We start from the raw sequence: 25748 nt of genomic DNA on the forward strand, positions 1-25748 counted from the left end.
ATCCTACATAATTTATGTTAGTTATGTTTTATAACTTAAGTAGCGTTACATTACTTATATGAGTAAAAATACGCAAATATGTAAGTCACGTTACTTATGTTAACTTGTGTAACTAATGTACTTTCACCCAGCAAATCAAGGGTTTGAGATTCACTCAAGTCAATACTGACTTTTTTTTTACATATCATATATAACTTATGTTAGTTATGTTACACCATGTATACATGTGTTACATTACTTAGGTGAGTCATATTACATATGTAAGTTACATTACGTATGGTAACTTACTAACTTAATATACTCAAACACAGGATGCTGGTGTTTTTATCTTGTGTGAAACCAAAGAAAAGTTTCAAACTTACATAACATACATGAGCTACATTGCGTGACTTAAGTAACATGTTATATTAATTGAGTGACATTACATTACTTACACAAGTTACATTACATATGTTAACTTACGTAACGAGCATTCTTTCACCCATGAAACCAGGTATTTGTTACCTAATGAAGTCAGTGTTTACTTTTTTAACATAACTTGCATAACTTATGTTAGTTATTTTACATTATGTATGTTAATTTACATAGCTAATGTATTTTCACATTTCTTTAAATATGTTACATTACACAACTGAAGTAACATTACGTTACTTATGCAAGTTATATTATGTATGCAAGTTACAGTACATATATTAACTTATGTCTCTAATGTACTTTCACCCAGGAAATGGAGGGTTTGTGATTCAACAAAGTCAGTGCTGACTTCATTTTAAACAACATTAGTTTCATTTCATAATGTAAAATATGATATGTTACTCATAAGTTATGTTACACATGTTATATTATGTATGTTTACTTATGTAATTAATGCACCTTTACCCAGGAGACCAGGATTCGTGTCCTGTGTGAAACCAGTCGCTAATATTTAGTTTTTCTTTTTGAGTTACATAATGTCTGTTAGTTATATTTCAAAACTAAAGTAGTGTGACATCGCTTATGTAAGTTAGATCACAAAAGTCCATGTTTACTTCTTTTAAACTTACATAATGTACATTAGTTACGTTACAAAACATAAGTAACGTAATGTAACAAAATGTTACTTAAGTAAGTTACATAATGTACGTTAACTTCCATAACTAACATACTTTCACACAGAAAAAGAGGGGTTTGTGACTTAACAAAGTCCATCTTGACTTTTCTTATATAACTTATGTTACGTTCCATTTTTAAGTTACATTATGTATGTTAACTTACATAACTAACGTACTTTCACCTGGGAGATTATGATTTGTGTCCTTTGTGAAACCAGGAGTAAACATTTACTTCTTTTTAACTTACATAACATACATTAGTTATGTTTCATAACTTATGTGGTGTTACGTTACTTATGTTAGTTAAATTACATATATAGTTATGTTATGTATGCTACCTTCTGTAAGTAACATACTTTCACCCAGGAGAGTGGAGTTTGTAGCCTGTGTGAAACCAGTAGCCAACGTCTACTTCTTTTTAACTTACATAATATATCTATGTATCATAGTGTCATCTTACATTACATATGCAGTTACATTATGTAGTTTGAAAACTGAAAGACTCCACCCAGCCCCCACTCCCCTCACTCCTATGTATGCTGTAATATGTTGGAGGAGAGGGTGATGGCAGAAATCAAAGGCTGTATTTCCTCTAAAAAGAGACGAACATCAGTTGACAGTAATAGAAAAATCCATGCAGGTGAAAATCAGATAAGAGATTGAGATGGTAGATTCCGGCAATGGCTTCATATTCAACACACAGACTTCAGTCTGATATCCATCTTCTCATCTCACTCCCAGAAAGAAATCCAATAAGCGCATTTCCCAAAATCTTGAACTATTCCTTTCAGGTTCATGACCGGTTACAAGCTACTCCAAAAACCAATAATTTAGAGATGCAATTTTCAGCTCACTGAGAGCTGGTCATAATGTTGAAGAAAAGACTGGCCACACCTTTACCATTCTGCTTTTTTGAGTATTTGTTCCTCTCATGAAAAATTCTCCTGCTCATTTCATTATTTTATTTGATGTGTGATTAGTAATTAATCCAAGTTAAATACACAAAAATACAATTCTGGGTGTAGCTCCTCTTTAATATTCAGAATGAACACCGTGATTGTATTCTCTGATTTATTTGTTCAGCACCACAACATCAATTACCCTCTTTATTGTTTCACCTCACATCCATCCCACTTTGAGGAGGAAGATAAAGCATATTCCGCCCCATCTTGAAAAAAACAAAAAACCAAAAAACACTTCCTCTGTACCTCATTTGCTCCCCCCACATTTGGTCCTTGAATGCACCACATAACAATGAAAAATTCAGCAGTAGGTAAGAGCTTCTTGTTTTTCTGCGTACTTGAATTATTGCCCGCTCTAATACACATTCCACCCTCACGCCTCACATTTATACTCTGTCTGGATATATGCTCATTTCCTTTGCATAATATTTCAACTAATGGTAAACTAATGGAGGCATTTTTCATGAAGCCACCTCTTAAAGCAGGACATGCTTCCTATTAAATGACCCGAGGCTGTTACATACTGCCCAGTCATGGTCTGTCTGCAGGAGCCACAGGAAACCACTGGGTGTTGGTCCAGTATAACTGATACAGACTGAAATGTGTTCATAGCACTGAATATCCAGAACTGCTGCGGACATAATAATGAATAGTTAGGCAGATTCTTAGTTTTATTCAGTCCATTCTTTTCTGTATTTAAAACACAATTTAAAGGGGCACTTCTCCCCAAAATCAAAAGTATACATATTTACACATATAAGAGGAAAAATGTGTATTTTGGGGTGAACTGTCCCTTTAAAGCAGAGTCAGGCAGCTTTAATCTTTATTTAGCTGCTTGCTTGTTTACACAATATTTATTATTTTAAGTAGGGGTGTGACAATATACCAATATTGACAATAACTAATATTTAAAAAATGAAATACTGATATCATAATAATACACCCATGCTAAATAAGGGATAATGTACGTGAGCAGGTCATTATTGTGAAATAAACCCTGACAGGGTGATACATGATCTTTATACTGAACGTATAACAGTTCTATTATACAGAAATAACAGACCTTAATATGCTGTAATTGACCAATCAGAATTGAGTATTTAGCAAAACCATATAAAAAAAAAATCATGCACATAATCAAGTGCCTTTTAAATATAATGTATGCTGTTAAATCATTTTCCATTCTTTCTGTTCTCGCTTCGTCTCCATCGCCAAAGGCCCCCTGTACACTGACATGATGCTGTCATGCTGTAACTAGCTAGCTGCCTAACTACAACCACAGTGTATGGCTACTACTGCAGTGCAAAATCATGTTTGTACAGTTATGGTTAGAGACTCTTTCTCCACCTCTTTACACTCATATTTTGATGTCATTTATTTGCCAAAAACACACGAAACAAAGTTAAAGATTCATGTAACTGAGAGCATTATTCTTGAAATCTTCTATAAACATTGTGACAACATTTTCTTCAGGAATTCTTCAGCCATAATAATTGTGTAGTGAAAATGTAATATTGTGACAGCCGAAATTTAAAGCTGCAATATGTCAGAACTCCCAACAAACAGGGGACAGCATGTCACCAAAGTAACAGCTGACAACTGCTGAGCTGGAGAGGAGTGAGAAGGAGATCAGGTGGTGGGGAACCAGAACATTTCAAGGTGGTGAATTAAGGGTCGACCAAACCAGACTTGGTGATGGTTGGAACAGTGGGAAAATTAATCATGATGACTAAGTGATGGTGAGTTATTGAGCTAACAAAGTAATTAAGCTCATCTTAGCTTAGCAAAAGGAAAAAAAATAATGAATTTAGAAAGAAGTGTACATTTGTATTTCCCTGTTCTCCTTCTAGTATAAATATACATATATATGTGCAAAGTGGCATTACAAGACAGGATGTACCGAGGCTAGCTGGTTAGCATGCTAATTAGGGATAGCTTGAGACCACTTTTTCAAGTTCGATACTGATATCGATAATGCCAATACAATACTGATCTGTTCAAATCTGTTAGCAAATGCACTTTGCTCTAAAAAACATAAAGATAAAACTGTGGCGCAAATATTCTACCCCCCCTACAGGACGGAGTACATACAGCAGGACACAACATGATTCAGTTATACAATACTGCTGCTTTTTTTATTTTAACTTCCTCATACAGAATTTTTAGCAGCATTTTGGATTGGTCAGCACCATTCAAATATTAAAAAAATTTTTTTAAATCCATCTGTGTTACTTGTGACACGTCTCTCTTTACGGCCTGTTGCTTAAACTTTAGTTAAGCAATTTATTTGTCCTCCTCATAATTGTCCAGTACGGATGTGATTCCTTGGGACTACAAACTATTTTTCATGAAGTTTGAAGGTCTTGTATGTCAGGAGAACGTTCTGACGTAACACGGCCACAGCTCAACATGAAAAGAGACTCAGGAGACGTGCTCAACAGTGGCACCAGTGTGCTGGAACTGTCAGAAACTTCAGTTGACACTCTCCTTGAAACAAGGCCTTTCTTTGGGTTTGTTACTGTCCCAAGCATGTCATCTTAGGGAGACAGCTCTGCGCTGGAAAGATGACATTTTTAAACAGGATGTTTCACACGGTGCAGTAAATGGCTGACTCCTGCAATGAACGGCTCCAGCTCCAGTGTGACTCTCAAATTACAACTACCTCATTTCCTAGAAAAGGTGCAAAAAGAGCAATCTGGAAGCGAGAAAAACTCATTAAACATACTGTAGATAAGGTGTTTCGGGTGCAGCACCATGCATCTTTAACAATGACTTCTAAGCTGGAAGCAGCTCCTCTGTAGACACTGTCATTGTAAGGGGACATTCCTGTTTTTTTGTCCCCAACATGTCAGCCCGAGGAGACAATTCAGAGCTGACATTTTGGGGTCAGCGTTTAAGTTTCCTGAGAAAAAAGCCCTTAAAAGTTGATTTTCAAGGAACAAAGAGTGCTGGCTGTGCTCTGCCCACCACTAAAATATTTATCTTAAATAAAAGCCAATCCCTCATGATCTGCTCCTGAGCAGCCGCATTACACGCTCTCCTCCTGGAGAGCCGGCGTAAATAACAGAAATAGAAGCTAAATTAAAACAGGCATCACTGTTCAGGTCTACATCCTTGGTTGCAGATTCTATTTATACCAGCCCTCTGCTCCATCGTGTCCCAGACCAACCTCGCTTGCTTCATTATAACAGCACTGCCAGCTATTCTCAGCCATCAGGCTTCAACACAGTGTAATTTGACTTAAAATGATAGAATCCTCCGTGATGGAAGGACACGCCTCAGAGAAAAGAGAAGTAGTCTGGAAATTCAAAACACAAATTCTGGCCTACCTGTGAATGTTCACAAGTAATATAACATCTCTCAAGTGAGAATTTCTGACCTTGTGGTGTATATTTGTTTGGTGTTGTGCTGAATTAATTGACTATTTGATTAGTCCAGGGTTTTCCAAACTTTTCCATGCCAAGGTCCCCCCAAATATAGCCTGATAGCTTACGGCCAGGGCCCTGCTTTTGCAAAATGTCTTCAAAAACCCAAAGTCAACTGTATTTTCAGCCTCTGTAGTTGCTTTTGTTTCAAGTGATGTTGAAGTTTAGATGGTTTTCAGAAGCTCTCAAAGCAGTACGTATTTGGGCCACCCGTAGGCATTGTTATGTGGAACACTAAATCCATACTTTATGTATGCTGCATCATATTTGTGAGTTTTACTTGGCCAGGAGTTCCTTTGATATTTGAAGCTGAGCTTTTCTCAGAAATTAGTCTTCTTTTGTGAGTTAACACTAAATTTCATGCTCCGTGGCAGGCAGCAGGTGGCAGTCCAGTACAAAGATGGGCACAGCAAATCAGATTTGGTTTTGTTATGTTCTGTATTATTATAAATTAGAGTGGAACTTGTAATGGCAATGTATTTTTTAACAGTTTGTTAAGATTTCCTTGATTGATTAATTGATTTCAGTTCAAGTTAAAACTGTACAATTAGTCATTTTTATACTGAAGATCGTATATTTAAATCCTGCCAAGCTTAAAACTTTCTACATATTTTAAGCTTGTCGCATTTCATTTAAGGCTGTTTAATGCAGGGATGTGGCACTGTTAGTCATGTGACCATTGTTAAAGTCTGGCGTAAGGTTCGGAAAAAGTCATGGTTTAGGTCCATTTAGCCGACAAAATTTTGGTTAGGTTTTGGAGAAGATTGTGGTTTGGGTTCAAATCAGTACATTAATTATATATGGAACATCCTAGTATTCTAGCATTCCAGCATGAGTTGTTTCCAGTGCTACATTCTCCACAGACTGAAGCTCAGGCAGGTTGCCTTCAGGCTGCATGAACTTATTCATTCTTCTTATCCGTTTCTACAGTCATAATCGCTATGGCCTCAAGAGGTCGCCACCTAACGAGAAACCTAAATATGGGTCATGATAAGCTGCTCGCACAGACATAGTCTCGCATAGCCAGACCTCTTTCCACAGCATTCAGCATGGAAGAAACATCTGGCCCCACGCATACATGTTCTGTTATGAGGGAAAAACACCCTGCCTTGTTTGCATCTCTTTAAAACAATCACAGACCTCTTGGGTGGCACTAAGCCAGGGATGCAGCGATGGCGCTGCTGCAAAATAGTGTCAAAGTGAAACTTGTGATGGTGGAACATTTGCACGTCAGGAGGCGAGGACTGGCATTAAAATGACTACATCACTGCAAAAGAAGGACGTTGTTCTTGTTTCCTGGGGACTTTGAAAATGCAAACAACAGATGCTGTGATACTGCGACCAGTGGCAAGACTTCTACTCGCAGTGTGCATCCGGTGTGTCAGACTAGCGCAGACAAGCTAAATGACCATTTCACTGGTGAGGACCACACTTCCCGAATCTCCAGATTTTCCCAGGAGACTCCCGTTTTTCATTCCCCTCTACCGATTTTCTTCCAGGATCACAATTCTTCTCTATTTATCCTGATTTCTGACATGATGATGTCCTACAAAAGCAAAAGTCTACTGTTTCCACTCAGACATTACAGCTACACCAAACCAGACTACGAAGAATTTCTTAAGGAAAGTTCTAAGGACAGGGGCATGCATTTTGTAAAATCTGCTATGTCAATTTTGTTTTAGGGGCAAGAACAAAACGTAAATGAATGAAAGAAAGAATTAAAAAGAAACTAGCTGCAGTTTACTTATTGTGTTGTTTTCATTCCTTGAAAGCCACCAAAAGGCTGCAAACAAAGTCTCCAAAACATCACTTTTTTCATTTTGAAATCCACCACATTCTAGGTCTTGAGGTTGGCAGGTCTGGTGAGGATGGGCCAGTTTGAATGACAGTTGGGTGATGAGAAAAAAATACAACACAAGCAGACTGCTAAAAATTCAAATTCCAAATTCACATTATTCAGCGTTTCTTTTTTTTAAAAAAGCCGAATCATATTGTGTCCCCACAGGACAATAGCAAATGTTCTGTGGTCTGGTACCAGGCTGTGGACTGGGAGCAGACATTCAGCCACATTTCATTGCTCAGATTGTGATAAAATACAGTGTACGCTGGCAAAATACTAAAAGTTATTATTTTATTATGAAAAGGTCATCACATAGTGCTTCAACAGCAGAGAAATGCACCAAAAATGATGAATATGTGTAACTGTGTGAATAAAAAGGAAGGCATTGTTGGAAAAAAGGAAGATAATCATTCTTGTAGCACCAATGTTCAGCATCAGTACAAGAACTCTAGTTGCGTGCCCTTTATGTACGATAATGGTGTTCAGGTAAGGGTGTTGAATGGGTGTTTAGTGAGTCAGATTCCTGCATGGATATCAAATAAAGAATTTTAAAAATGTTGGCACTGACACTTAATAAAAAAAAAAGAACAACATAAATCCATGGTTTTGCAGAATAGTCCAGTCTCAGCCTGTGTTGATACAGCTGAGATACTGTGTACTTTGAAAAGCCCCCCTACATTACGACTTGTAATTGCACATCAATATCTGGAGCTGGTTTCACGGACGCAGTAATACCTGAGAGTTCTTCAAAGACACTTCTTAAAATCAGACTTTTCAATAACACGACCTTTAAGTTCCAGAAGCTAAATCCATATCTGCCAGGCCTTGTTTTAAAACCCTACGAGCCTGCCCTTTCTTCATCTTCATCATCCTCAGCTCTGACATTTTGTGAATTCCATCATGGCTTTATGTAGTCTTTACCGTCACATCGATGTCTTTGTGGCGAGCCCGTCGGCGAATGGATGAAATACTCACAGTGAATGGGGTGAGGATTATGAGGTGGAAGAACCACCTGAGGTCAGGACTCCATCTTCACACCTTTGCAGCGCCTGGGGCTCCGAAGACATCCTCGCCGTCACAGCCTCCTGTGGGAAGACACGCAGAGTACATTTCAATCAATCACCGTCTACACACTCGACTGACAGACTCCAAACTACATATATTGGAGCCATGGCCACATCGCTGTTCAGAGCATTCCGCAAACTTCTGTCTGCACAAAATGAGGTTAAAAGTTAATAACACTGTACATCGATCTCAGAGCTAATCTCCTCTGTTCTGCTTTTGACATACACTGCTCCACTGCAGAGTGTACAGCCTTGCAAACTTGTGAATACTAATCTTACCACATCTGCCTTGATCAGCGCCTCAAGGGGCCCTGCTTAAATGATCTTTAGTGCATGGTCTGAAGTGCATTGCGTAAGCGCATTTACAGCGTGTCCAACTCTACTTTTCTTAATCAATCATAGATGTGTTTTGGACATAATCTGGAGTGTCATCTCCCATTCCCTTTAAGAGCCAGGTGTGACTGCCTCTAGTGCATTGCTATTTAAATGATGGATTCCACAAGATAGAGAAGTGAATAGGGATGCTTAAATGAGCCACTTGTAGTGATGCAGATACTGCTGTTAACCCGCGGGTCAGGCAGGCCAGGTTATAAAGATTCAGATTAATATGGAGGGGTTGTAGGGCAAAAGCAAGCAAAAGATAAAAAGTCCTCTACTGTAGGTCAATCAGCTGTTTATAACTGTCAGTGGTCTGTCCATGTCCCAGTAAAGCCCGTTATCCTAAAAACAAAAGTAGTATGCTCTGAAATAAAACACTCCAGATTGAGAGTGAGATGGAGAGGCCTGCCCATATCCATTAACATGTTGTTCAAATGAATCGTTATAAACATTTACTCCTTCTACATGATAAATGTTTCCTTAGTCTCTGATGACATATGCTCATTTTATGATTTAATGCAGTAAATATATTACAGCTTTCTCCTATAAGTAGCTTAAGACTTTAAATCCATCAGTTTGGTTTCACATGGGGCACAAACCCCCGTCTCCCATGGATGTTGCTATTTAAATAACAGATTCCACAAGATGGAGAAGCAAATGGAGATGCTGAAATGGCCCACTTGTAGTGATGTAGGTTCTGTGGTTAACACGTGGGTCGGGCGGGCCAGGTTAGAAAAATTCTGATTAATACCAGAAGGGCTGCAGATGGGTGAAATAAGGTTAAGACACTGTGTGCATTTACACACGAGGCACAGATGAGCACAAGTAAATTTTCTACTTATAAAATGTGGGCGCAGGGCGTGAAAATGACTTTTGTCCAGGTTCCTCCAACTGAACTAGAATAGAAGCCATCTGAGTATGGATGAGTTCAGATTGCTGTTGCCATTTTTGATCTGGTCCCTGTTTGTCAAAATTTGAAGCATCAGTGCTCTTATCAAACCCTTTATCTCTCCTTCATCTTTTGTTGGACTCCATATTGTCTGATGACCATTTAGTCGCTGGCTGCAATGCCCAATGGGCTTCTGGTTTAGCCAGCAGATATCCGTTGTCTGGATATCCAGGCCAAGACCTCCTCTTTCATCTGCTGGTCTTTGTTTACAGTCCGATTAGCAACTTGAGATGCGACGATGGAGTTGGAGTCTAATTTCTATAAAAAGATATCTGCATATGAATACAGATAAATTAAAAAAAGCTAATAAAAAGCAAACTTGTCATCAGATGATAGTCGATGGGCTCTGAGGTTGCATTTCAGCAAATGCGTTCTACCTCTTTTGTTCTCCACATGGACTGTTTACATGCATATAACCATAGCCTGCTCACTACAAATGGACTACAAACAGAAACCAAGACATTTGAGATACTAAAATTGTTTCTCTTGCCTACAGATTCTGCATTCATATGCAGATAATAGATATCTGCATATGAATGCATATGAATACATATCTAATAACTGTTTATTGAGATTAGCCTGCAGGTAATATTATGCAATAGCAGGCACTGCTGCTTGAGCCACATATTAGCTTCAGCTGCTCCACAGTGTATTTTCTCCTACATCTCCTCTATTTGCATTGCACTGACTTCACAGCCAGGGGAGGAGGAATGATTTGAGGAGGGATGATTGAAGCAAACTGCAACTCGCGCACATGGCATGTAACCATAGAAATAAGCCAGACTTGAAAAGATCCAAACCTATCATTTCATATGCTGTCTGTAAGCCGGTGTGTGTACTCGGTTTTTGAGAGCTACTTGTGCATCATGTGATCTGCATTTAAAATAAAGAATACCATGATTGTGAGATGACCAGCTCTGCATCATTTCTACTCACAGTTTCAGTAAGTTTGATTTAAAAAAGTACTTATAGTACTTGGACATTGCCAGATGAAGGCCCTTCATCCAAACATTGCTTCCAAATAAATTTATTTTATGCAAAAGAAGTGCAGTGAGCATAAATATAGAAAACATCCAGATCAGCAATGTGCCAGCTGCTACTCATACAGGTGGTGGTGCACTGTGTGGAAACAATGCTGAGAGCTTATTATACACTTGGTGAAAGGTTGTTCTACTAAAGGGCAGTTCTATCCATCTGGATGAATTATACTTAGTAGATTCTAACATTCTTTTTTCAAGTACTTGCTTTTCTTTCCCATTTGTTCCATATTTCATAATAATTATATGTTTGTCGGCAATTCTCCAGTGCACCTCTGCCACCACTAGTCCATGTTATTAGCTGTAATACCCTTGGTGCAGCATCACTTCGCCAGTATTGTTCTGCCTCTGGTTTCATCAACAATTGATTTTGCCTCATCCAGTGGTTACAGGACATCTGAGGACATCAGACCTAATTTATATCATTCCTACAAACTCGGCTTTGAGTCATTTGAGTCGTTGGCCACTGAGGAAAACAATGTCAAACAGTGATGTTATAATAGTGATGAAATTCTTAGTCAGCTTGATAAAAGAGACTTTAATAATGGTAGCTCCACTAGCCGGCTGGAAGCAGATGGATTACCCTGAGGCGTAGTACACTATCATGGGAGTAAGGTAAAGAAAATAGAACTACTAAAGGGTTTCCATATGTTGTCATGCATGAAAAGACCCAAAATGAACACTGTGGGCTTGATCACAGTTGTTTAAACAGCATTAACAATTTACAGTTTTATTGAACAGACACTTTTATCCAATGTGACACACATCTGAGAGCTGATAACAATGCAAGCAAGGATCTAGTCAGGAGAGAACAACATGAGCAAGAGCCATAAAGTAAAGTTCAAGTCTGATAGGATGTGGGTAGGCACCTACAAGAAGTGCAAGAGGCAACGCAGTGAGTGTATAGGATGGATCAGATTTTTTTTTTCTTTTTAAAAATCTTTTTTGCAGTCAATCAAGTGCAGAGGTGCTCATGAAAGAGCTGGGTCCTCAGTCTTTTCTTCAATACTGAGAGGGAACTACAAAAGAGAGGAGTCTGGCTGGCGACTCAGAGCCCTGGAGTGGTGGTTGTATCAAGCGTAGACCTGGATGAGCGAGTTCAGGTAGGTGGGAGCTGTTTTAGTTGAGTGCCAGGGTTTTGAATTTGATGCAGGCTGCAGCTGGAAGCCAGGGGAGAGATCTGAACAGCGGGGTGGCATGTGCTGTTTTAGGCTGATTGAAAACCAGACGTGCCACCATGTTCCGGATCATCTGTAAAGGTTTGAACCTACATGCGATGAGGCCTGCCAGCAAGGACTTGCAGTACAAGAGCCTGAACCAGGACTTGTGCTGCTTGCTCAGACAGGTAGGGCCTGATCTTCCTGACTTTGTAAAAGACAAATTGACACAACCGAGCAATCGAGGCCACGTGGACCTTGAAGGTTAGCCGGTCATCACTCATGACACTGAAGGTTCAGGCAGGCTTTGCAGGCATTAGTTGGGTTGATTCGAGCTGGACACTTACACTTTACACTTACACTTTACTATTCAACTTCATTTTCTCTGTAACTGGCTCACATGAGGGTTTGTTGTTCTGTCTGATCATCTGATTACTCATGTTTCTTGCCCCACTGGAGCTATTTATCGCCAAGTTGCCACATTGTCAGCACTTACTTTGGTGACTGTAATGTTATAATAACACTTACTGAAAGTGAAACCCAAAGTTGCAATAAACCACATTATTCATTTGAGTGCAATTCACAATTTTTAGCCACAGATAAAGATTTCAGATAGAAATCCAGACTCCAGGGTTAATGCCGCTGACAAAACAGTCTCACCTCGAGGTCCATTTCTCAGCTGTTGTTGTGGAGCTTTTGAGTAGATGGAGTGTCATATTACATTGTGAAGATCAACTGCTGACCTTGAGGTAAGATTGATTTGTCGACTGCTGTTTTCAGAGTCAAGACGGATCATTGTTGCTGAACAAGGTTAACAAGTTCAGAATGCTCACAGCGTATCACTTGCGGGGATTTCACCGGACAATAAAGATTCCGTTGCTTTTATGTTTTTCATCTGAACTTTATTTCAAACTAGCAAATCAGTCTCCAGGGTGTATCATGGGCGACAGTCGTGTAGTTAGCCTGGGAACCAAATGAATCTACAGAGCTTATCCTTTCCTTTACCAGCCTTGGATCCGGTAAAGCCAGTCACAGGTGCTTATTTAACATGGGACGGGTTCTATATGATTATTGACTGAGGAGCGTCACTGGTCCCGATTTGAAAAGCCACATTTCACACATTTAGCAGCCCTGATTGGTTGTAGGTCTATCCAAATGCATCCAGTCAGCAGGCCCATCCACCATAACACCCTAGACTCCCAAAACTTGGATCTAACTGTCAAACTAAGCAGTGTTCATAAAATATAGATCAAGATTCTGTTACTGAATTGTCTATTTTTTAAATCATTTTTTAAAAACATATTTTATTGCACTATTTAGCTCTAATATAAGAAAGATCATGACCAGATGGCCACCATTTTGTGGCCTGTTTGAAAACAGTCACCATTATGTCTGATTGGTTTGGTTTCTCTGATTGGTTGTAAGTCTATCTAATTGCTTCCAGAGGCATTTTGGTCTGCTTATGTTGATAACACCCCTTGGAAATTGAAAATGAACTGAGAGCCTCCAGACTCATTCACATTTGCAAATTAGTTTGGTGATGCCAGACAAAACAGAGCTCTTAGCCCAGCACTAAAAGTAGTAAGAAAACAAAACACTTAAATCATCCATTCTTTGTACAAAAACTGGAACTGGAACAAACAAAAAACAGTCTGAAAAACTTTAAGATTTCGGCTCTGACTGGAGTGAGGGTACAAATTGAACTGAAAGGTGAGATAACTCCTCAGAGCATGAGGCATGCTTGCTGTGCTGGACTCCTGCTGGCTCTGTTAGCGGACAGAGGGTCTTCACAGGAGGCAGTGCTATGCATCAGAGGACAAGGCAGTCTGTGCTACAAACTGTCCACATTACAACAGCTCCACCACCAAACTCTGACAGCCGGAGAAACTCAGCAAAAAGAACTTCTCTTTCTATACTACCAGCAACCAGGAAGCCATCACTCAGAGTGAAGTGAGAGCTGTTCATTAGGTCCTACAAGCTACTTAGTTCCCACTGGTGTAATGCCCACTGCCACTGCAGGCCTTGCTCAATATGGATTATGATTTCTGATCACATTATTCTCTCTGTTTCAGAGAGCGGTCAACTCTCTAATTACTGCTCTGAGCACAGAGGCCATGTTCATCCTTACCACGCATTCAGATGGACTCAATACAATTAATCGGTCCGAGACATTTAGTCAGCTTTCATTTCAACACTACTTAATGCTGACAATCAGAATTAAGTCTTTGGTGCAGAGCTGTTAAACTGACTCCAGCAGCAGTCTGTATCATGGGACACTCATGTCTGATTCTCTGCTCCACTTTTCTGTCTGCACATACCTTTCTCACTCTGCTTCCTTCCACACATTTCTCTCCCAGTTGCTTTCTCTCAATATTAATATTATATTCCTGCTCAGTTTGTTTTTCCTCCTGCAGCCACCCAGCCATGCACACAAAGCCACATACATCTGAATACAACCCTATTGCCCAGCAAGAATGTTGGTATGAGACCATTCTTCTAAACTCTAGATTATGCTGCAAATATTCTTTAACATTCAATGCCAGCATTTTGAAAATTCTGAATTACGTTTTTTGCAAAGACCCACTGTGGTATGGTTAAAGGTACACTCATATAAACATAATCCATCTCAGTCATTTGCTTATTTTTCTGATTATTTTGCTGTGCTTAGGACTTTCTAGCAACCCAAAATGTTAGTATTTGACATCTTTCTCATGCATTTGGACAAATACTGCCGATTCTTCCTTTAAAGTTAGGAAAAGATCATACTGGTTATGGATAGATGGTTAGGACCCAGATGATATTTTCTGCATTTGCGAGTAATCAAGAATCCGCTCGGCTATGCTTGAAGTAAATTTTGTCATCAAAGGGTCTATGTGTCGTCTCTGTGCAACGTCCAATTTGTTGTAACCCCAATTGTCCATGGCATGTTGATGAGGCCACAACACTACAACCAGCCATGGAATGCCATCTAAGAATGTGTGGAAGGCGTCCTCCAAGCGGACACCAGAAAGTAGTACAACCAGGACTACTACGTGTCTGTGGTGTCCACAGCTGTCTGTGCACACATCCATTTAGGAGCATATTCAGGTTTTAAAGTCCAGTGTGTGAGATTTATAGGGATTCGTTGGTGAACATAATGCTTGCTCTAGATGCAGACTTTCAAGTTTTGAGGCCACTGTAGGTTCTCCTACACGCTTGGAAGGGGAGGGTGAGGTATTCAGTTGAGAGCAGTCTATCACTTCATCACTAGATGCCACCAATTCCTTCACCCTGGTACTCTGAGAGGCCACGTAAAAGATGTGGCTAGGTTTCAGAGGGATTAGAATTAAGGGTTACTTAAGGTCAAGGTGGTGGGTAGGCATGGAGTGACTATATCTTTACACTCTTACTTCCCACCCTGCTCCACTATTCTTGTGCTAAACTGTGAGATGCTAATCATCCAGTTATGTTATCTGTAGGGATATTAGACCTGCTGTGTCAGTTACACTGGTTCCAGTAAACAGTCTCTCTACAAATAGTTACATAAACTGTGAGCGAGGATTCCACTTTCTCTGTAAATAGAGAACAACCAGGTTCCTAATCAAAGTGACACATGGCCATCCTGTGAGACAGCCCAGAAAAAGAGCTAGCAGCCGCTCTGCCAACAAGCTAGTGAGTACATCACCTGTGTGCCACACTGCCAGCTCACCAGTGAGTCACTGTGCCAGCTTTACTCCTGTTATGTTATCTGTCCGTCACACTGTCCAACAGTGTGCCATTAATCTAGTCAGGCATTCTGGGACCAGTGACATTAGAACATAAAATGAGACAAGGGTCGCTTGACAATTGAATGCTACTTTCAGCCATCTTTATCACCATGTGAAGTTAGACCAAAGGGCTTCTTGCTGTGGTCCTCCAACACTATATAAGCCCCACAAATGGACACAGAAATGAAACCCCATCCTCCTCCACTCCCCTCCTTAACAGTGAGCGACTCTTTCAGTCCAAATCAGTCCTGCAGTTCACTTCAGCTCACTTCAGTTCCAACAACGCAACACAGAACAAAATTACCATCCTATCACGGTCCTCTGGCTCTGGTGGCTCAAGCATATCTGGACATGACCAGTTAAGCTGCTAGATGGGGATTTTGTCACTCTTTGTAGTTAAACTTGAGGGCTGGATGTAAATAATTTCGCAGCCATTGTGGAACTATTCTCACCTGAGTGCAAATAGACACTGAATTATGGCAAATAAATAAACAGTCTTGTTGAGTTCTATTCAGCCTGTACTAACCAGAAAAACGTGCATGTTGGTTGAAAGTGCAAGCAGCTTATTCCAACGAATGTCTGTTTATTGGTAGGTGGCGCCCCCTTGTGGATGTAGTAAACATGACAGGAGTTGCATAAGGAGTGAGAGACATTTGGAGGAAACAAATACAGGACTTTCACCCAGGAAACCACAATTCACGTAATGTGAAAAAACAAAACTCAGTGTTATTTTTATGTTACATAACATACATAATTTGCATAACATACGTAAGTTACATTATACACAAACTTAGGGAACTAACAAACGACATTTGACACAGAAGTCTGGGGTTTAAGTCCTGTGTGGCACCAAATAAGTAAACAGTGGTGAGTAACTTAAAATTTTGTACATCACTTCCGTTGCAGGAGTGATGTCACTTCCGTCATTCGGCATACATAACGTGGTTATTTAAACCCAAACCACAATCTTTTCCCAAACCTAACCAAGTAGTTTTTGTGCCTAAACCTAAACAAACTGTGACCATTTTACAGCGTAATCTACATGTGTAATGTCACGTGAGTTGTGTCACATGACCTATGTAACATAGTTAAGCTCTGATAAGCCTGTTGATGCCGTTATGAAGAAGTTATGCATCTATGTAGAAGACTTATGCAGTTTAATTTCTCATGCACAAAGGAATTCAGATCAGTTCTACCTTATTTAGTGTAATTAAACCACATTTCTGTTCTAAACTTGTTTTTCTTTGATGAAATGTTTTGCATTTGTCAATGGGAAACTAGATGAAGGGATTATCACAGACAGCAGCATCAGCACTACATTTCACACTCCCACTACTGTTTTCACCATCATACACGTGACCCACACTGAAATATCCTCAGTGAATCATGCTCCACATTCTGTTCACAAAGTTCTTAATCACAGTGTCCTCATGTGCCCCCTTTATTTGGTTTTGCACAAACAATTTAGAAAATTTGATCCTGGTCTGACACAGGTCTCCCTGGAGCATCATGCTACAGAGAGCCTGTGTGACAGCAAACAATACGGCGGGGCGTTACGTAACACTCTGCTGTGTTAAATGACTAAACTTGCTGGCACAGGCACTTGTGTACAAACAGTACAGCACAATAAAAATATCTTGGTTCCGTGAATAACTGCATGCTTTGCTTTTATAGTTATTTCTTTATTAAAACATGCCGTTTCACCTCCAGCTCTTTCCCTCCGTGACCCATTTGAGAGCTGCACTGAGGCAGCCGGTCTCAGCTGGATGCTTCCAGCTGACGGTGCACTCACACCCCGCCAACTCTATTGGTAACGCTTACCACTTTAAAATAGGAAGGCGCCCAGCGGTTTGCTGTGATGTACTCTGTAATTACATGCAAACATCGGCTAACCGTGAGACAGAATGATTGGGCCGCTGCTGCTGCTGCCAAAGTCTCAATTCAGATATCTGTTACAGCGAGGTGCAGAGCAAGCAGAAACACCTCAGAGAAGAAAAAAGCTTTCCTGGCACTGGGAGTTTTTTTGTTGATGACAGTAGAGATGGAAATTATAAATCACTTTGCTGACTCAAATCATATATAGTTCAATACAAAGATTCACAGCAGTGGTGGGTGTGTAGCTTGTTGAACTTTCATGCAGGAAACCAGTTTTCATCTAATCACAAACCTGCAATTATATTTCGCCTTTTTATATTTTAAAAATGTTGTCACTGGGTTTTGCAGAATCACCTCATATCCATGGTTTGTGTGGTGACAGGGTTGCATTAAGTTTTACATGCATATTTGCAAACACTGGTCATGCACAAATTTGTGCTTCAACCATGCTTATGAACTTTTTACTTACAAATCTGGGATTCATCAATAAATTCTCACATGAATTTGCTCATACTCTGCAAACAAATTTAGAACTGCTTCAGAGCACACATACGCAGAAATGATGACAGCCCAGCTTTCTCGGAAAATGTCAAAGCACACCTTTTCACTAATTGGAGCGCATCTGAAACCCACATTTATTAAAAAGGCTTTAATAGAAGTCTTGCAAGTGTTTTCTTGTTATGTGTTATCTTGTTTTATTTTCCTCATTTTAAGGGTTTTATTATAAATGTCATGATTACTTGTTTTATAGTAAGCGCATTTTATTTGATTATTATTAGGGCCTGAGCACCTCTGGTGCAAGAACCCTATTGAAACTGAAGGCATTATTATTACTTTTCCTAGAAGTAAATTGCCTTTTTGGGGGGCTTTAACATACTCAAAAAGTGCCAATTTTGGTGTGTGCATCAGTTGCCATGTAAATTTATGTGTGATATGACTTTTGTCAATGGGCGGGGCAAAATGGCTTGGCCATGCCCTCGAAACATGAGCACGGACCGCATGCATCATCAAAATGCATCAAAATCAGTACACACCTATATCATGCCCAGACACACAAAAAAGTCTCTTGGACCCACAGGCTAAACCCAACAGGAAGTCAGCCATTTTGAATTTCGTGGTCATTTGTGCCGTTTTCCACATGTTGTATTTTAACAAACTCCTCCTACAGAATTTATTGGATCGACTTCAAAATCAGTTTGTGTGAGCTCGACTACTTCATGATCAAAAGTGATAAAAGGATTTACCTCAAGTTGAAGGGTGTGTCGCTGCGGAGCGTCAAATTGATGTCTCGCCATGAAACACGAAATTGCTATAACTTTGGGGTACATGGCCCAATCTGCACCGAACTTCACTTGATTCATAATAGTCCCGCCCTGAAAACATCTACATGACAATATTCTGTGATAGTCAAAGCGCCGCCTACTGGCAACAGGAAATTAAGTGTTTTAGACTTTGCTGTACTGCTCTGTGCATGTTGACCATATCCAACTCAAATCTGGTCAGAAAGTCTTTCACACCTTGGTAATGCTGTATTATGAAGGTCATGACATATTGACAAATGGTGTTTCCCTGATGGTGCGGTGAAGGTCGATGTTTCGCCAAAACAGGTGGTGCAAAGCCCGTAAAACGCTCCTTGCTTATTAGTATGCAGTATACTCTCACCCTCATTTCTTATCCCACTTAGGAATATTTCCAATAATTGCAATGAACCTCTTGTTTTGGGCTAACAAATCAGGTGGTCGTTTTTTCTGCATCAACATTAATGTCAAACCATTTCTTTTTCACCTGAGCATCAGTCTGTTTCTCTATGGAGACAACAAACACAACTTCAGTGCTGGTTCTTATTCACTAGCATACGCACAGTGGAAAGTACAAATCTGGCCAGTGCACAGGTTTCATGAATCAGACACTAATTTTGTGTAAGAACTTATTTTTTGTGCACAGTAAGAACATTTCTACAGACGTGTTGTGAAGCAGTGAATGAGGCCCAGTAATTCCAGCCTCAGCAAAAAGCCACTGATTCAGTCATCGACACTGATGATACAGTACACACAGTTATGTCTGGCGGTTCAGTGTTATGTCAGGATGAGACTATAAGATGTCAGCACAATAACGGCCTGACCTGACCGACTTGAGCGCTCAGCTTGAAAATTGCTGTTTGTAATGTCATAACAAAAAGACTAGTGTGTCACTACTTTTTTAGTTTGACAACTTCTAAGATGTGCTCTGTGACACTGACCAATAGGAGCTGCAATACCATCATTTTAAACTTACATTACTAGCATTAAAAAAAACTCAGTATCTCTTACCACTATAAAAAAAAGTCCTAGACTCACAAAAGAGAAGGTCACTGAATACTGCCTGATTTTTTGATGCTGCAAGCCAGATTCCAGGAAGGACAATAAAAACTGAACTGAGGTCCTGAATGAGCACATGAGATCATTTTTTTTTAAAGCTTCAGTTCTTTCAGCACTACATTTTATGGATATTGCATATGTGGTATCAAAAAGAAAGAGAGTGCTCAACCACACACAGCTGTAGACATGGCAACCAGATACCAGACAGTTGGAGATATTGCAACCTACCAATCATCTAGGGATTTCTAAATTGAAGGTAGCTGCTGGAATGGTGGCTAGCACACCCACACAGTGTGTCTGTCCAGTCTGTCCTAAAGACTTTGGATGATTCTGTGATACAGGTTTTTTTCAAAAACTCTCTGGGAGAAAAGCTTGGAGAAGCAACAATTCTGAAACCTGAATAATGTGCAGGTTTGTAGCATCTCCTATGTATAAGTTGTAGAAAGCAGCAAGCTAGGATTGTTTGGGGTCCAACTTGTACTCCGCCCAACCCTATCACCACACAAACACAGCAATGTTGTCATGAGACCAACAACTTTATTTTATGTCAAGTCTTGCTTTGTAGCTACAGTATCTATATTTGACAACTATGGTGACTATGTGCACCCCTTTAGCAGCCATGGATGTAAAGTGTCAGTTCCAGAAATCATCCAGCATGTATGTACCATCCATCCTATCTTTGCCAAACCACAGGCTCGATGACTGCCTAAGTTGTAGGGCTGACATTTTCTGGTGTTAGGGTCCCTCTCCTTGTGTTTCCCCTCCCTAGTGTTTCATGTTTGTCTCTGTGTGTTTGCTGGGTGTGGCCTGCTGGTTCTCTCCTCCTGACAATCCACCTGAGGGGACTGCAGCTGCTGATCCTACAGACCTGTATCTCATCCACTAATCAAGCCACTGCAGTATAAAACCCCGGCTCAGACAGATCAGACTCTGCCAGATCGTTCAGGTCTCCCATGTGGTACAAATGTCAAGGCCCCCCCCCCCCCCTCCCCTTTTTTTTTGATAGCATGTATTTTTGAGGTTTTCTGGGCATCGGCTAATTCATCTTTTCTGTGCCTCTGATTCTCCACACCTGCTCCACCAGAAAACAGGTCACATCCAGCCTTTTCCTCGACTCCTGCTACCTGATTTGGATTGTTCAGCCATCAGCTCCCCTGCCTGCTCTGCTCCAGACCACTTCTGCCAAGCCTTCAGTCTGCCATTTACAAATTGCAATAAACTGTCCTTAACCATTCTCAGTCTCCTGGTTGTGTTTGCATTTGTGTCCAAAATTGAACTCCTTTAATATCCAGTCCTCTTGTCCAACCAAATCCTCACTGGTCGGGTAGTTGTTGCCGTTACTTTCAGAAAGAGTAACACACTCTTTAATCCATTATTGTCAGGGGCTGGACATATCCAGATTTTATGTATTTTAATTTTGAATGACAGGCTATTTACTGAACATTTACTAGCTGAAAACTAACTGACATCATGTCAAAGTACCAGCACAGTTTCTACATCAGCCCCCAGACTCCACACAGAAGAGCAGAGTGGGATTATTTGTCATGACAATGTGTGAGTGCATTTTGCTCCAGACTGCTTTATAGACAGAGACTGGCCTGTATCAGTTTAAGCCCAGTGATAGATCGATACCAGCTGTTTGTGAAGGGACTTCAAACTTGAAAGTTATAGATGAATCCAGCGAAGTACAAGAAGTTAACAAGCTGCCATTGCTGCGGTGGCGTCTCCCTACAGTTTGAGCGCAAATTAATGCAAGTTATCATAAGATATTCACAATGTTCTACTTTTATACTTACTTTTTTGTGTACCATTACTTTCAATAACTGTGTCTAGGTTGTCGGGAAGAACCTGTGCAGTTCAGCTGTCAATGCAAAATACACAATTACCAATAATAAAACAATACAGACCGCATTTTAGAAAAAAAAAACAGCAACAGCTGACTTCAAAACTATGCTTAGCCTAAAAGTAACGACAACCTTCCTAGAAATAGTGGAGTCAAAAGTACAATATGTCTTTGTAGTGGAGTGAAAGTCACAAGTTTACAAAAAAATACTCAAGTAAAGTACAGATACTCAAAAAATGCAAGTAAATGTACTTTGTTACTGTCCACAACTGTTGGTAGGTAGAATTTCAGTCGACCAAGACTTTCTTTGGTTGACTACAGCCCTACTTATTTGACACAGTGGCCACCTCAGAAGACAAGAAAAATCATGTAGTCTGATCCTGGCATCAAAGATTAGTTCATTCGCATACTGAAAAGCCTCAGATGACATGATGGATGCAGCAGGAGCTTAAAAGTGCATCCCAGTATAATAATACAAGGTCGGGAGGACCTCTCAACATGTATAAGATAAACTGTAGCCTTCAGCACATTCATCTCAGCAGACATACTGTAACTGCATGTTTGCACTGGGATTAATGTGAAAATTATGTATGCGAGGCGGCACGTCCCACACTGAGCAGTGTCGCAAACAGACAGTTTAGAGGAAACCTGCAGGACTTCACTTTGTCAAAGCAGTTCACTGAGAGCTCCTTAAATTAGCATTTGACCTTCTCTGGGAGAAGGCGGTTCATGAGCGCTGCAGCTCGCCAATTAAGCCGACTGAGCCATATTCAGATCCAGTGCAGTCAGTGAAATAAACGGTTTACTACTACGGTCCCGCAGAACACTACGCAGGACCCTGCCCTCTCATAACAAACTGCAGGCTATTTTAAGACTGGATATGGAGTGACTTCTCTGCGTGCAGACAAATGCCGTATCAGTTGACATTAATTAGCCGACAGCATCCGCTCATTAATTTGTTTGAAGCTTGTACTCTAAAAACAACACAGCAACTTTGATGTAATCCAAGGCCTCTGTGGGAAACGACGTAAGCGAAGGAATGTTTTGATTGAAAAAAAAAAAAAAATTAGATAACATGCCAGAAGATGATGCAGATGATAATGAATATGTGCGATATCGGCAAAGGGAGACGGCTCTGACATCCCGATGAGTAAGACTCCCACGGGTGTCTCTCTCTCATGCCTCGTATCGATCTCCAGCAGCCGCAGGGGCCCGGCATCCGCCTGGCGGTGTCAGCCACTCTGCTAATTGGGAGAAAAACACACGGGCGAGGAGGCACAGACCTCATTGTGTCTTTGATCCATAAAACATGATGAGTTCAATTCCCGTCTCTCCTTTCATTAACTTAATCAACATGGCAGGAAATGAATAAAACATTCGGTAAGAAAATGCAAAGGGAAAACAACAACAGGAAATGACTGCATGCACGTGCGAGTCGGGGAGAAACCTTTTGACATTGAGGGCGTCTTTTGTTTTCTGCAGACGGCGCAGACACAAGCAGCCTAAAGGTCTGAGCTCAGGGCTGCTGCTAACTGGAAGGCTGCCAGCGTGTGTGAGAGAGAACAGTAAAGTGAGTGACGCTCTCCCCTTCCCATCCAACAACCATCAACACCTCCAATAGCGCATTTAACCTCCAGCTGCTCCAGGGAGGCTACAGTACAGCTGGACAGATGTCACAGTGTCTGTCTGTTGCAGTTAGAAGCACTGTGTGACTGTACAACAGCAGGCAAGCCATCAGTACACATACAGGTAAAGCCTTTTTAGTTGTCACCAGTTAGTTAGTGATGACTGTAGCAACAGTCAAAGAAGTGGTAGAGATGGGAAGTAACGAAAAGTAAAGAACAGATACCTGAAAAATTAGTTTAAGCACAGTAACAGAGTACTTCTACTGTTACTGTGCTTAAACTGATTTTTCAGGTATCTGTTCTTTACTTGAGTATTTCTTTTGACTTTTACTTCCTACATTTTAACACAAATATCTGCACTTTCTACTTACATTTCCAAAACAGTTACTTTAATACTAATGCAAGTAAAAAGACAAAACAAGACAAGAACAATATAAAAGACATAACAAGATGGAACTTGATGAAAACGGCATTAAAGACGAACACAATAAAAGCGACATATCAAGAAAAAAACAAGCAAAAATCTAATCGGACGAAAAACAACATAATACATAACAAGACGAAATGATATAAAAGACGTAACAAAACAACAAAGACATAACAAGAAGAAAACAACTAAAAGGTGTAACAAGACAAAAACAATGTAACAAGACAAAAACGTTAAAAGATGCAACTGAACATAACCGGACTGTGAACAGAGACTCTAGTCTAGAGTGTGGTTCATACACTTCACTGATAAACCACAGAATTACAGAGAAACATCAGGCTTTGTGATCAAATAGGTTGTGTCGCTCTGCATATGAGTTATGAGCTAAGAACTGCTAAAGAACTCCAACTGGCTTTTCTTCTCCTCGATACATAAGTAACTAATTAATTAGTGACTAGCTACAGTAGGCATGACAGTTAACTAGCTGCTGTTGATATTATAATGTAATTAGACAGAAAAATCCTGGAGGGACTGTGAAGTAGTGGGGTATAGGATAATACAGTAATACTAGTCGTAATAGCAGAATTATAGTAGTAGTAGTAGTGGTAGTACTATTTGTAGTAGTGTAGTGGTGGCAGAAGCAGTAATAGTGCTAGTGGTAGTAATAGTAGTAGTTGTATCGTATAGTGTAGTGTAGTATAGTAGAGGGACTAGTAGTTGCAGTAGTATTAGCAGTGATCCTGTAGTGTTGGATTGAAAACACAAAGGCAGACACAGAAGCAGTGGCACCTGGGATGTAATCCTAAGCCAGCAGGGGGGAGTGTGGCTCCTGAGTCAGGGGGCTTAACTTTACACAACCCCTGAGCTCACAGAGTAAGTCTTTAAAGCCACAATGTACAGAGTCAGCACTTAGACTGCTGTGTTTAACTCACCCAACATTACATCTCTGCTGTCCTTCATCGGTCGAACCTGTCTGCACTGATGTCTCCTAAATGTAATCGCAGGTCCGTCCATGGTCTACCTCATCGTTTCCTTCTAATTTACATGTACCAGTTTCTAATATTCCCCACCAAAACACGGCTGTGGAGCAGGCTGAGAACCCCACAAGACAGGAAAGTTATTTTTAGACAATTCGTATGGCTCTGTTTCTGTTCCAACTCACAGATGTAGAGCAACAAAGCTGATTTGTTGGAATGGCTCAGATTTCCCCAGATAAAAAAGGAAAACATAAGTCATACTGCTCTAAATACCAGCGGAGTGGAACGACACGTGCAACTGAAGCGAGCAGCGTGTGCATGTTCCATGAGCTGAGCTGTTCCACTCGAATAATATTCACTAACAAGATACCAGATCCCCCAATATTCTGTATTTCCTCCAACACACGGGGGGTCAGAGGTTACTGGAGTTGGTGAGGGTTCGGCGTGTCGACTGGGGGCCTCGGTGTGCAAAAACACCAACTTTTCGTGCCTGAACAAACAACGCAATGACAGGATAAAAAGACACAAAACAAACGAGTCAGGCCCCGGCAGGAGACGTGGGCACGCTCGGCTGCATGCAAAGAAGCTTACGGGGTTTGTGGACAGATCGGGAGTGTTTTGTGGATAAATGAATGAGAGACATACAATGAGACCATGCTCCAGTGATAAAGAGACACTTTAATCCTCCCACAAGTATTGTATGCGTACGCCACAAAGCATGGGTAAAAGCGAGGTGCTTGGAGATCATGGACGTCATCACTGCCGCTCTAAAACTCTACGACTGCTGTAATGTACCAACAGGCAGCCATCTGGAGACCTCGACCTGTGGACCCTTTCATTCTCACTCAAGCATTAACTGTGAGCTATGGAAGACCACTGCTGCCAGAACAAGACAAACAAATACATGTAAAGTCAGGACTGTAAAGATACTCATTGTCACTGTGTTATAGTGTACTATGACAGTCTCTATGGAAGTAAATTTTGCAAATACTCAA

General features: G+C 40.4%; 1 protein-coding gene across 1 annotated transcript in view; it reads right to left on the minus strand.

Moving 5' to 3' along the window:
- Positions 1 to 25748, minus strand: part of lrfn2b (leucine rich repeat and fibronectin type III domain containing 2b) — a 244637-nt gene that overhangs the window by 105310 nt on the left and 113579 nt on the right. Inside the window, exon 3 of the mRNA XM_084737953.1 lies at positions 8294 to 8403. The gene's annotated coding sequence lies outside the window, so the exon portion shown is untranslated. The remainder of the gene's footprint in view (positions 1 to 8293; positions 8404 to 25748) is intronic.

This window comes from Lutjanus erythropterus, chromosome 15 (genome assembly GCF_056507025.1).
Source record: "Lutjanus erythropterus isolate fLutEry1 chromosome 15, fLutEry1.hap2, whole genome shotgun sequence".
NCBI lineage: Eukaryota > Metazoa > Chordata > Actinopteri > Lutjaniformes > Lutjanidae > Lutjanus > Lutjanus erythropterus.